This window comes from Ricinus communis, chromosome 10, assembly GCF_019578655.1.
Source record: "Ricinus communis isolate WT05 ecotype wild-type chromosome 10, ASM1957865v1, whole genome shotgun sequence".
NCBI classification, from domain to species: Eukaryota; Viridiplantae; Streptophyta; class Magnoliopsida; order Malpighiales; family Euphorbiaceae; genus Ricinus; species Ricinus communis.
This window is the reverse complement of record NC_063265.1, coordinates 25,616,274-25,629,471: the sequence shown is the minus strand read 5'-3', so window position 1 is coordinate 25,629,471 and position 13,198 is coordinate 25,616,274.

Sequence of the window (13,198 nt, the reverse complement as noted above, 5' to 3'; positions counted from 1 at the left end):
GGCTTGCCATCCCAATCTATTGATGTTGGAGGGTTTGTCAATGGCACTTTCAAGCTCTGAATCATTGAATTCATCGCTTTGGGCTTGATCTAAAGCACTGATATTCCTACTGCTTTGAGAAGTATCTGGTACTAGGTTTTTGGAGGATTCAGAAGTTGCTAATTTGCTGTTCGCTCGATCGCTTCTAGCAAACTCAGTTTGCTTTTGAAATTGATCTTGGCTAGGCTTTGAGATCTTGTAGGGTTTGAAGACTAGATTTTTGAGCTTTTCATATTGGCTTATCTCTTTTAGATGTTCAGTGTTGGGGATTGGAGAGGTGAAGACTATAGGAGGTTTTTGGATCTGGCTTTCTATCCTAACAAGCTGCTTCCCTATTGTGTTAAGATAGGTATTTGAGAAATAGTTCTGCTGAACAATATTCTTGACATTCTTCTCAAGATCTTCTCCTGCCAATTTATTGCAAAGATAAATTATCTCCAAAAGAGCAACATTCTTGGTCTCTTACAACAGATAACCCCATAGAGCCTTCCTCTACCTGCAAAGGAAAATGCAGGTAGAGGAAGACTCAAACTGGTTACAAAAACTTCCTAGTTCTTGCCTAGTCTTTTTCATTTCCCATTTGAGTTGTCTTTGGAGTTTAAGGTCATGGCAAATTTTTAGACCTTCTTTCTGGGTAAGGCTAACTAATTCACCATAAGTGTAGAAATTATAAGGGATCTGGCCATAAAGAGAGCAAAAATGCCATTTTGGTCTCTGACCTCTCAAAATTCTATTTGAGTCCCTAGACGGGCGAATTACCAATGCAGTCCCTTGAAGACATTAATCAATTCAATTACATCCCAAAGTGGAATTTATCAATTTAAAATCAAATTCAACACCCGAAAATGGGGAATAAGTCAAACGAACGTAGTCCTCGACTCAAGCAGGCATAGTTCTCAACTCAAATCAAGTATAATCCTTCAGTCAAGCAGGCGTAGTTCTCAACTCAATCAAGCGTGGTCCTCCTCCAATCAATCAAGCGTAGTCCTCCAATAAATCAGCCATCGTGATTCAATCAAATAGGCATAGTCCTTCTGATGTGACTAAAGCCAAGAGTCCATATATTTCAAGAGGCCAAGACTCTTTAAGCATCCAAGAAGGACTAATCATAAGATCAAGAGCCAAAAAGATGAAGGAAGCACTTGTTGGGCTTATCAAGAATATTTGGGTTCAAGAAATTACAAACCATGATGAGTCAACTTTAAAATCAAGTCCAAGACTTATTAGCTTTATCCAATAGCAAGGGGGCTTGATTAATTCCAATTGGGCCTTAATTATTCAAATTAAGCTAATAAGCTACTGAAGAAGCAAGTTGGGCCAAGGAGGACTTAAAGAGCAAGCCCATGTGTGTGACCTCCTTAAGTAATTAGGGTTTCAACTTAAACTTGTGGACTAGTCAACAAGGTGGGTGGCACCTTCTATATTTTATTTAGGAAGCAATGGTTTACTCCCTAAATGACTTATTTCTCTTTTTCCTAGCTTAATTATAGGGGGCATATGATTGTTAGTTATTTAAATTTTGATTTTATTTCTTATTTAGTTTAGAAAGTAATCTATGCCTTCCTAACTGATTTTATTCCTTTTCTAGTGTCATTTTAAGATTGTAGGATATCTATAAATACCTTGTATTCGACTACCTATTTCAATAAATCTTGTATGAATTGTTTTCTTAATAATAAAGTGAAAGATATTTCTTTACTTTGTTCTTTGTGAACTTTTCAAGTTTTCTTGCATTATTTGCAAAATTCCTTGTCTTATCAATTTTTAAAACTTAATCTTTTAAGCTTTTGGAACTATTGCAGCATACATCTTTTTATAACTAAAGTTCTTGATTCCTTATAATCAAAGGGTTTTAGTTCCATCATCATAGATATGAATTTGATGATGCTAAAGTTAATATCAATTTTGATTTGGATTCTATCTCTCTATAGATAGAGTTCACATCATCTTCATCAAGCGGGCGAGTCAATAATTTTGTATCAACTCAGGCTTATGAAGCGTGTCTTATATAGCTCAAATCATATCCTTTTACCGTATCCTTAAAATTTATGATTTATCTCAATTTATTTAATCACATTCATGTTTATAAATCTCGAAAAACCGAGGGTAACTGTTAGCTTCCACTTTTCAGATTGAGATATCAAAGGAATTAAGGAAAACCTGATGATAAAGGTTACTGCCTTCTCGAGTCTCACAAGGATGAAGACAGGGGAATCCCAATTAGGGTTATGAATAATTGGACTAAAATTATTTTTTACAATTAATTTAGACCCAATTGACAGAAACAAAATAAGTTTGAAGAGTAAAACAACAGTTTTTAAAAATTATGGACTAAATTGCAAGAAAATTTTAAACTTTTTAGCCACTGAGTCAATCGACCCTATATAGTCTTTATTGGTCTATATTTTGATTTTTGATGTCGTTTTATGCATTTATTTGGTTCAAACACCAAAAATACCTTCCAAAAGATATTATCAATAAATTTTTGAATTTAAATGACTTTTATTTTAGATGTTCATTCAACTGAACATCTAATAAATTAAAAGATTTTATATTTAATTAATTATTGATATTATCTATCTAGGATTCTCTAAATTCTACTGCTATAAATAGAACAATATAATCTAGGTCTAACAAAAAGAATTGACAATTATCAACAATTATTAGTCTTTTAGCAGAGAGCTTTTTTTCTTTAGCAATCGAGAGAAAAATAGTCAGTGAAGAAAGAACTCAGTTCAGGAAACCTTTTTAGAATGATAGAAGATTTTCAAAATCTTTTTTCACTAACCAAACAACCTGAGAGTTCCAAAAGCCTGCAACATTGGCATCTTTTTCTCTTTTTCTTTAATTTAATAATTTTAGAAACATGTTAGGATCAATTTTAAATAGTTTTATATAATTTATGTGACCAAATCTATGTTTTTTTATATAGTTTTACATGTTTCTATCATGATTATGTATATTGGATTTTAGAATTTGATAACATGATCTGTATTGGATTTTAAAATTTGATAAAATGAATTGAGTTGGATTTTGAATTTGGTGGATTGAATAATAAAGGCTACTGTCAGTACTCCTTTTCTATATCTAGATATCGAGGAAAAATAAAAAATCCTATAATGAAAGTTGTTATCTTCTCGGGTCTCCATAGATGAAGGATAAGCGAATCCGAGGCCAGAATCGAGGTTAATCCAGTTGGGATTACCTTTTTAAAATCAATTTGGACCTAATTGTCAGAAAAAATTAAATTTGACAGTCAAAACGATAGTTTTATAAATTTAGGGACCTAATCATAATTTTTAAAGCTCCATCTATACAGAGCCAATTGAGATTTTTACACTCCAACGTCACTTTTTATGATGATTTTACGTCTAGATACAGATTCTAAAAGGTTTTCTTGACGATAATTATTTAAATTTTAAAAATATAATATGATATTTATCGATATATTCCTAAAAGCTATCGCTTTCTTTATGGTTTGCCTTGAAACCCTACCTTCATAAATAGAAAAAGGTGATTAGGGTTTTGGAGGAAGATCGAGAACTGAAAATTGGCAGTAAATGAGATCAATATTTGAGAGACACTAAAAAAAATCGAGAGAATTTATAGGAAAGGAAAGAAAAATAATGTCGTTCTTGTTTGACATTAGAGGATCCAAGCCACTAAGAAAGAACAATTTCAGAAAATAAGCCATTGAAGAAAGAACCTGTTTTTAAAAACTATTTCTAATCGACAAAAGGTTTCTCTAAGCCAGATCCAGCACTGGATTCCTATCTGGTCTTCGATTCAACTGCATCCTCATTACCTGAGACTCGTAGATCCAACAATCATGGTGACAACCTGAGAGTTCCTTCAATCATACATTCATCATCATTATAAAATCGATTCTTTCGTTCCTTTTATTTTTTTTATTATTTATTTTTAAAAACATGATTAGAATTTTGATTTATGATAAGTATGATTAGATTAGGGTTTTTGATGAATATGCATGATTATTGGGTTTGATTCTGATAATAAGAATTTAGGGTTTTGAAATCTGATATTTTTCTAATTAGGATTTTAGATCTAATTAGAAATATATTATAGGATTAATATTTAGATTTATTTTTTCATTACAATTCGGTAATTAGACCTGTTAAATATGATTTCCTTGATTAATTCTGCCACCTGTTAGTTTACTGCATTTAGGGTTTTTATCAATTTAGGGTTTTGAATGTTCAATTGACTTCTGTCACTTTTATTTTTAATATTTTTATCTTATTTATCTTTTATTCTAATCGATTTTAATATTTGTGCATGTGAAATTCGACTCTATAAATGCGAAGTTGTACTGACGAACGATGAAAATCAGCCTGGAAACCTAGAGCTAATCGGCTCAGTATAAAGCTAATTGGTACTGCATTAAGCTGATCGGCTCTATATATAGAGCAGATCAGTTGTTCAAGCCAGCCTCCATTCTTTTACGATTTTTGATGTATTTTTGGTGTTTGTATATTTTTTAGGTCTTTTCCTTTTTGCAACCATGGTTGTAGTTGGGTTGTAATAATTATGTTTTACTTTATGCTTTATTTTGTTTATTTATGTTAATTAAATATGTGATTACATGATTGATTAATTAAAATAGACCACATAGACTGAGGCTTAAAACTGGATTTAACATGAATTTGGTAGTCCAATAGGCTAATCAACTTTAACTAGGCTTAAAACTCTAAAATCTAAGTAGACTTAGCGGGCTTTGACATGCTTAGTTAGGGCTTGGACTTAATTAGAATTAGGTTTGCACTAAATGGGCCTCATCATAATAAGTAGTCCATTAGGTTTAAAGGCTAAAAACCAAAAGCATAATATGTAATTGGGCTAGATTAGGTAGGCTACACACATAATTAACTAGTAAATTAGACTAACTATTATAATATGGGCTACGCTTGAATAAAAATGAGCTAGACTTAGGTGTATTATGTGTGTTATTTTGTATGCCGGTGTATAAATTGCTTGCATTTATAGAAAATAATTTGTTAAATAATAAAATTAAAGACTAATATACATAAATAAGAAAGTTGGCTTCTTGATGCATCTATAGATTCTATGGCATAAACTTCCTTATGAGATCTGAGAAACGCCATTCATTAGTAAAAGTGTCCCGGTGATTAACCGGGTGGTGACTTCCATTTCTGCGCTAGTCTTCATGACTAGTTATCGTGTTCTCGATTAGGTTAAAAAGTCTTATAGTGCCGTAGTTACCAAAGACACTTGGATGCGTGCCCGAAACTGCCACCTATAGCTACATGTTAGATTTATATTGTTTTTCATGATATTTCATATGATTATGTGATTAGACCTATTTTTAAGGTTATATGATTGAATCTAGGATCTGCCATATGAACTTCCCATCTCTTTATCTGTTGTTCCTTTTTTCTCTATGTGTTTTTTACTCTATTTATTCAAGTTTTCTGTATTTACTTTATTTTATTATATGTACTAATTGATCTTTTATCTTTTATACATGTGATTCGGCTTTTGAGCGAGGGATGAATCCGATATGTGCAAAACTGACCGAGACAAAGCCTCAAGGAATTGATTATTAAGTAACCATCAATACTCAAAGGTTAAAGGACTTAGTGAAGGATTGGTTCACTAAGGAAAAATGTTTAGTATTAGCTCTTGAAAACTCCAAGTTGTGGGCTGAACTTGCTAAAACCTAAAGATTTATAATCAAGTTGATTATAGTGGAATACTCAAGTGTGATCTTGCAGAGTGGACGTAGGAAGGATTGTTCCCGAACCACTATAAACCTTTGTGTCAATTTCTCTAACCTTAACTCTCTTCCAAACTCCTTAATCTTACTTTAAGATTCTTGTGTTTCTATAATTTAATTGTTTTTTGCGATTTGAAGTCACCAATTTAACCTCTCCTTTTTGGTTCAAAGAGACAACAACATAAAATAGTACAAAGTATATAATAAGTATACAGAAGTATACTATAAGTATATAAACAATAAAACTTAAACAAACAAAAGAAATGAAAATATATTAAAAGAGTAATCAATAATAAGTATATAATAAGTTTACAAAAATATACTACAAATATATAAACAAAAAACTTAAACAAACAACAAAAGAAGCAAAAAAATATTAAAAGAGTATACAATAATAAGTATATAACAAATATACAAAAGTATACTACAAGTATATAAATAACAAAACTTAAACAAATAACAAATAACAAAAAAAACAAAAAACAAAACTAAAAGAGTATACAATAATAAATATATAATAAGTATATAAGGTTTTACTATATATATATAAACAACAAAACTTACACAAACAACAAAAAAGTTACACAATCTTAAAAAATACTATATAAATAAAGGTATATAATGAGTATACAAAAGTATACTATAAATATAAAATCAATAAAAATTAGATAAACAATATAAAAATAAAAAAATATCAAAAAACTATGCCATACAAAATATATAATGAGTATACAAAAGGTAGACTATAAGTATATAAATAATATAAATTAGACAAAGAACATAAAATAAAAAATATAGATCCATAAAATCTAAAACATAAAAAGATAAAAAAAAACATAAATAGCTAAAATATAACTTCATATAAATATTAAAAAATATAGAAAAAAGAACTTCAAATTTCGGCTCTTTAAACTGATGTGAATCCAAGTTCAAAGCTTAAAGAGATCCAAGATCCATTAATAGTACAAGAAGGCCCAATCACAAGGTCCAAATCCAAGAAGCTTCAACAAGCCATATTGGGTTTAATTAGGGACATTTGGAAAGCCCAAGAACTTCAACCCAATAAGGCATCCATGGAGGCCCAAGGAATAATATTTAACTTGTTTTCATGTTAATAACAATTAGGGTTACATGTAGCCACCATACAAGTTAATGTGGTAATTAATACCAAATAATGGCTATCAATGTGGGTAGTGGTTATTAAGAGCCACCATATACAAGTTAATGGGGTAATCAAAACCAAGTAATGGCTATTAGTGTGGATAGTGGTTACTAAGGCCATTTAAGAGTAAAAGTAATCCTATGTGTGTGAGTCTATTTTAGTAGTGTGTGCATGGACTTGTACTCTATATAAACAAGTCCTTTTCTCTTTTGGAGCATGATTGAATTTGATATATGAAATTTTGTTTGAGTTTTATTGTGAGGAATTTTGTCTTTAATTTCTTGCTTGAACTTTCATGACTTATCAAGCTTTATTCTAGCTTGTGGTGTCAAAATCTAAATCTTTGTTTTCTTGTTATTTATCAAACTTTCTTGTTTGTGGCATAAGAGGAAATTCAAAGTCTATCTTAGTATCTTTATCCTTGTTGGTAAAGGGGTTAAGTAGCATCCATCTTCTTACTTCAATCTTTGAACGATCTGAATTTGTGGATTAAATTGGTAATTTCTAGTTTTCTTCTAATTCAACTTATCATAGTATTTTTGCTATTGGGGAGTTAATTGATGAAACCTACAATTCCCATCATAAGTGGTATCAGAGCATTGGCTCGAGATTGAGGTTCATGATCCAATACTATCTTTTAATTCTCAATATCTTGTGTTCATCTTATATTTTGCACCTTTTGCCATCTATTGTTCTTGTTATTATTATTATTATTTTTATCTTTATTCTTCTTATCTCAAGATTTTGTTTGCATATATCAAAAAAGAGTCGTCCTAAAAGAAAAAAATTGTTATCTTTGATATTTTTGTGTTAGAACTCAGATTACATAAAAAAAATTGACTCTTCATATTCCATTGAGATCTATCTTTATAATTCTGTCTCTTTGTGTTCTTGATGATCTATCTTTGTTATTCATTTCTATTAGCCTATTTGTTATAAATTGTTCATTTCTTTAAGCCTACCTTATTATTTTCTTGTTAGCCTACCTTTTTGTTTTTTTTATCATTCTTGAAATTTTGTTTGATTGAGAAACTTAGTTCATCTAAGAAATCAAAAGGCAAATTTGAGAGGTATAAGGCAAGAGTGTGAGATCATTAGAAAAAAAAGCCAAAATTGAGTGTAAACACGAGTGGTATACATCAATTTTGAGTGAAATACGTGAGAGTGTTGTGAGATCGTTTCTTTCTATTTTCTTTTGTTAAAATTTTAGGTTTTACAATCATGTCAAAAGACACAAGTTCTTCTTATACAAATGATCATGTGATTCAAGCTATGCAACAACAATTCGAAAGAATGTTTAGTATGATGGCGGGAGTCAATGAAAAATTAGAGAAGCATGATGGCATCCTTAACCAATTACATGGAGAGCCTGGACAAAGGAGACATCCACCAATTGACCAAGAGGACTATGAAGGAGAGGATGATTTGGATGATGATCAAGTCACCTTGTTGGGACAACGAATCAATCCTAGGAGACAAGCTAGGAGAAGACATCCAAATGATAATGTTGATCGCAACCTTGGAAGCATCAAAATGAAGATTCCTTCATTCCAAGGAAGAAATGATCCAAATGTGTACCTTGAATGGGAGAGGAAAGTGGAACTCATCTTCGAATGTCATAATTATTCGGAGGAGAAAAAGGTAAAACTTGCCGCTGTTGAGTTTAGTGATTATGCAATTGTTTGGTGGGATCAATTTTGCAAGGAAAGACATAGATATGGAGAAAGACCCGTAGAGTCTTGGAGAGAAATGAAGCAAATCATGAGAAAGAGGTTTGTTCTAAGCCACTACTACAGAGAGCTTCATCAAAGATTACAAACTCTAATTCAAGGATCCATGAGTGTGGAGGAGTATCACAAAGAAATGGAAAAGGCTATGATTAGAGCAAATGTGATAGAAGATCCTGAAGCTACTATGGCAAGGTTCTTGAGAGGGCTAAACAAAGACATTGCTGATGTTGTTGATTTGCAACATTATGTGGAGATTGAAGATATGGTGAATTTGGCCACGAAAGTGGAAAGGCAATTGAAAAGAAAGAGGTATGATTCTAAACCAAATATGGGTTCTTCTTTTTCTTGGAAAACTTCTTGGGGGAGAAAGGATGATAAACCTTTTACTAAGTCAAAAGTGGAAGAAACTAAACCTAAAATTGACTTGGGTAATAAGGGAAAGGGTGAGAATCAACCAGCGCAAACTAGGGGAATCAAATGTTTTAAGTGTTTGGGTCATGGGCACATTGCTAGGGAATGTCCAAATAAGAAAGCTATGATTCTAAGGAATGGTGATATTGAGTCGGAGAGTGAGGGGGATAGTGATGATGATATGCCTTCTTTAGAAGATTGTAGTGATGTTGAATGTGCTAAGGGAGATAATCTTGTTGTTCAAAGAACATTGAGTTTGCAAAATAAACATAATGTCCATAGGGAGCAAAGGGAAAATTTCCATAGGGAGCAAAGGGAAAATTTGTTTCATACTCATTGTTTGATTTCTAACAAGTTGTGCAACATGATTGTGGATAGTGGAAGTTGTACCAATGTAGCAAGCACTTTGCTAGTGGAGAAATTGAAGTTGCCTACTACCAAGCACCCAAGACCATACAAGTTGCAATGGCTTAATGAAAGTGGAGTTGTAAAGGTAAATAAGCAAGTTTTAGTTTCGTTTCAAATTGGTAGATATAAGGATGAGGTGTTGCCAATGTTGGCCGGACAAATGTTGTTGGGGAGACCTTGGCAATATGATAGAAGGGCTAGTTATGATGGATTCAAAAATATGTATACTTTGATTATGGATGGAAAAAGGTTTAACCTTGGACCATTAACTCCAAAACAGATTTTTGAAGACCAAATGCGCATCAAGCAACAATATGAAGAAATGGGTTCTTTATTGGAAAACTCTTTGGGAAGGGAAACCTTTGAGAGTAAAGAAAAATGTGAGATGAGTGAACCTAAAAATTCCAATTCTCTTGACCAAAATGGGAAACACAAGGTGAGAGAAAACAAGGAAGGTTCAAATAAAAGAAAAATGAGTGTTTATGTAAAAATGAGTAATGTGAAGGAAGCTATGCTTTTGAGGCAACACATGCTTGTACTTATGTACAAGGAGATTTTGCATATTTCTAATGAAATAACCAATTGTTTGCCTAGTGTTGTTGTTGATCTTTTGCAGTTTATGAAGATTTATTTCCCAAGAAATTCCAAATGGTTTGCCACCTAAAAGAGGCATTGAGCACCAAATTGATTTCATACCCGGAGCAAGCATTCCAAATAGACCAGCATATAGATGTAATCCGGAGGAGACCAAGGAAATCGAAAAGCAAGTGAGTGAGCTTATGGAGAAGGGTTATGTTCGTGAAAGCATGAGTCCATGTGCCGTACCCGTCTTGTTAGTGCCTAAGAAAGATGGAACTTGGAGGATGTGTGTTGATTGTCGTGCCATCAACAAAATCACGGTGAAGTATAGACATCCCATTCCTAGGCTAGATGACATGTTAGATGAATTGCATGGTTCATATTTGTTTTCAAAATTGATTTGAAATCCGGTTATCATCAAATTAGAATGAGAGAAGGTGATGAATGGAAAACAGTTTTAAAACTAAACATGGTTTATATGAGTGGTTAGTAATGCCTTTTGGTTTAACTAATACACCAAGCACTTTCATGAGATTGATGAATCATGTTTTAAGAGCATTCATAGGCAAATTTGTTGTTGTCTATTTTGATGATATCTTGGTTTATAGCAAAAATTTAGATGAGCATGTACAATATTTGACTTGTGTTTTGATGTGCTTAGAGAAGAGAAGTTGTATGCTAATTTAAAGAAATATTGTTTTGCACTAATGAAATTACTTTTCTTGGATATATTGTCAATGACAAGGGTATTCATGTTGATCAAGAAAAGGTAAAAGTAATTAGAGAATGGCCAACACCCACAAGTGTAAGTGATGTAAGAAGCTTTCATGGTTTAGCTAGCTTTTATAGAAGGTTCATTAAGAATTTTTCTACCATACCGCACCTTTAACTGAATGCATAAAAAAGAATGTTGGTTTTAAGTGGGGAATTGAACAAGATGAGGCTTTTAACTTGCTAAAAGACAAATTAAGTTCGCACCCTTGTTATTTTGCCAAATTTTACTAAACCTTTTGAGATTGAGTGTGATGCAAGTGGCATAGGTATTGGAGGAGTTTTGATGCAAGAAGGCAAGCCCATAGCTTTCTTTAGTGAAAAGCTAAGTGGAGCAAGTCTAAACTACCCTACATATGACAAGGAGTTCTATGCATTAGTGAGGGTTCTAAAAACATGGCAGCATTACCTTGGCTATAAAGAATTCATAATTCACATCGACTATGAGTCCCTTGAAGTATCTCGAAAGGACAAGGAAAGCTTAACAAGAGACATGCAAAATGGGTGGAATTCATTGAATCCTTTCCATACATCATTAAGTACAAGCAAGGGAAAGAAAATGTGGTGGCCGATGCATTGTCAAGAAGGTATGCCTTGATCTCTAAACTTGATGCAAAATTATTAGGATTTGAATACATAAAATATCCTGTATTCTAATGATCCCGATTTTGCTAATGTTTATGGGGTATGTGAGAAAGGGGTTTTGATAAGTTCTATAAGTTTGATGGTTTTCTTTTCGGAAAACAAATTGTGTGTGCCACAAAGTTCTTTCGAGAGAGTTACTTGTGAGAGAGGCACATAGTGGAGGTTTAATGGGACATTTTGGGATTAAGAAAACTTTGGATATGTTGGGTGACCATTTCTTTTGGCCACACATGAAAAGGGATGTTGAGAGAATTTGTGAGAAATGCATTACTTGCAAACAAGCCAAATCCAAAGCAATGCCTCATGGTTTGTATACACCTCTTCCCATACCAAATGAGCCTTGGGTAGACATTTCTATGGACTTTGTTTTAGGATTACCTAGGTCCAAGGGAGGGAGAGATTCTATTTTTGTTGTTCTGGACAGGTTTAGCAAAATGGCACATTTCATTCCATGTCACAAGACAGATGATGCAACCCATATTGCGAATCTATTCTTCAAGGAGATTGTAAGACTGCATGGAGTGCCAAGGACCATTGTGAGTGATAGGGATGTCAAATTCCTAAGTCACTTTTGGAAGACTCTTTGGGGAAAGATGGGGACAAAGCTTTTGTATTCTATAACTTGTCATCCGCAAACGGATGGACAAACAGAGGTGGTCAATAGGACACTTGCAACACTTTTGAGGGCTCTCATCCAAAGAAATCTGAAGAATTGGGAAGAATGTTTGCCACATGTGGAATTTGCTTACAATAGGAGTGTGCATGGTTCAACAAATTGCTCACCCTTTGAAGTTGTGTATGGATTCAATCCATTGACTCCATTAGATTTTCTACCATTGCCATTGGACAAAGCTAATTTAGAGGGAAACAAAAGCTGAATTCATCAAGACTTTGCATGAGAAGGTGCATGCAAACATTGAGAAGAAAACACTCCAATATGAAAAGCAACACAACAAAGGGAGGAAGCAGTCATTTTGAGCTCGGAGATTGGGTGTGGGTGCACTTGAGGAAGGGAAGATTTCCTAACCAAAGGAAATCAAAGCTTATGCCAAGAGGAGATGGTCCTTTTAGAGTGCTTCAACGCATCAACAACAATGCCTACAAGCTAGAACTTCCAAGTGAGTATGGCAATGTTAGTGCTACTTTCAATGTTAGTGACTTGTCTTTGTTTGATGTAGGTGATGAAGATGATGGAGCTGATTTGTGGACAAATCCTTTTGAAGAAAGGGGAATGATGTGAATCCAAGTTCAAAGCTTAAAGAGATCCAAGATCCATTAATAGTACAAGAAGGCCCAATCACAAGGTCCAAATCCAAGAAGCTTCAACAAGCCATATTGGGTTTAATTAGGGACATTTGGAAAGCCCAAGAACTTCAACCCAATAAGGCATCCATGGAGGCCCAAGGAATAATATTTAACTTGTTTTCATGTTAATAACAATTAGGGTTACATGTAGCCACCATACAAGTTAATGTGGTAATTAATACCAAGTAATGGCTATCAATGTGGGTAGTGGTTATTAAGAGCCACCATATACAAGTTAATGGGGTAATCAATACCAAGTAATGGCTATTAGTGTGGATAGTGGTTACTAAGGCCATTTAAGAGTAAAAGTAATCCTATGTGTGTGAGTCTATTTTAGTAGTGTGTGCATGAACTTGTACTCTATATAAACAAGTCCTTTTCTCTTTCTTTTGG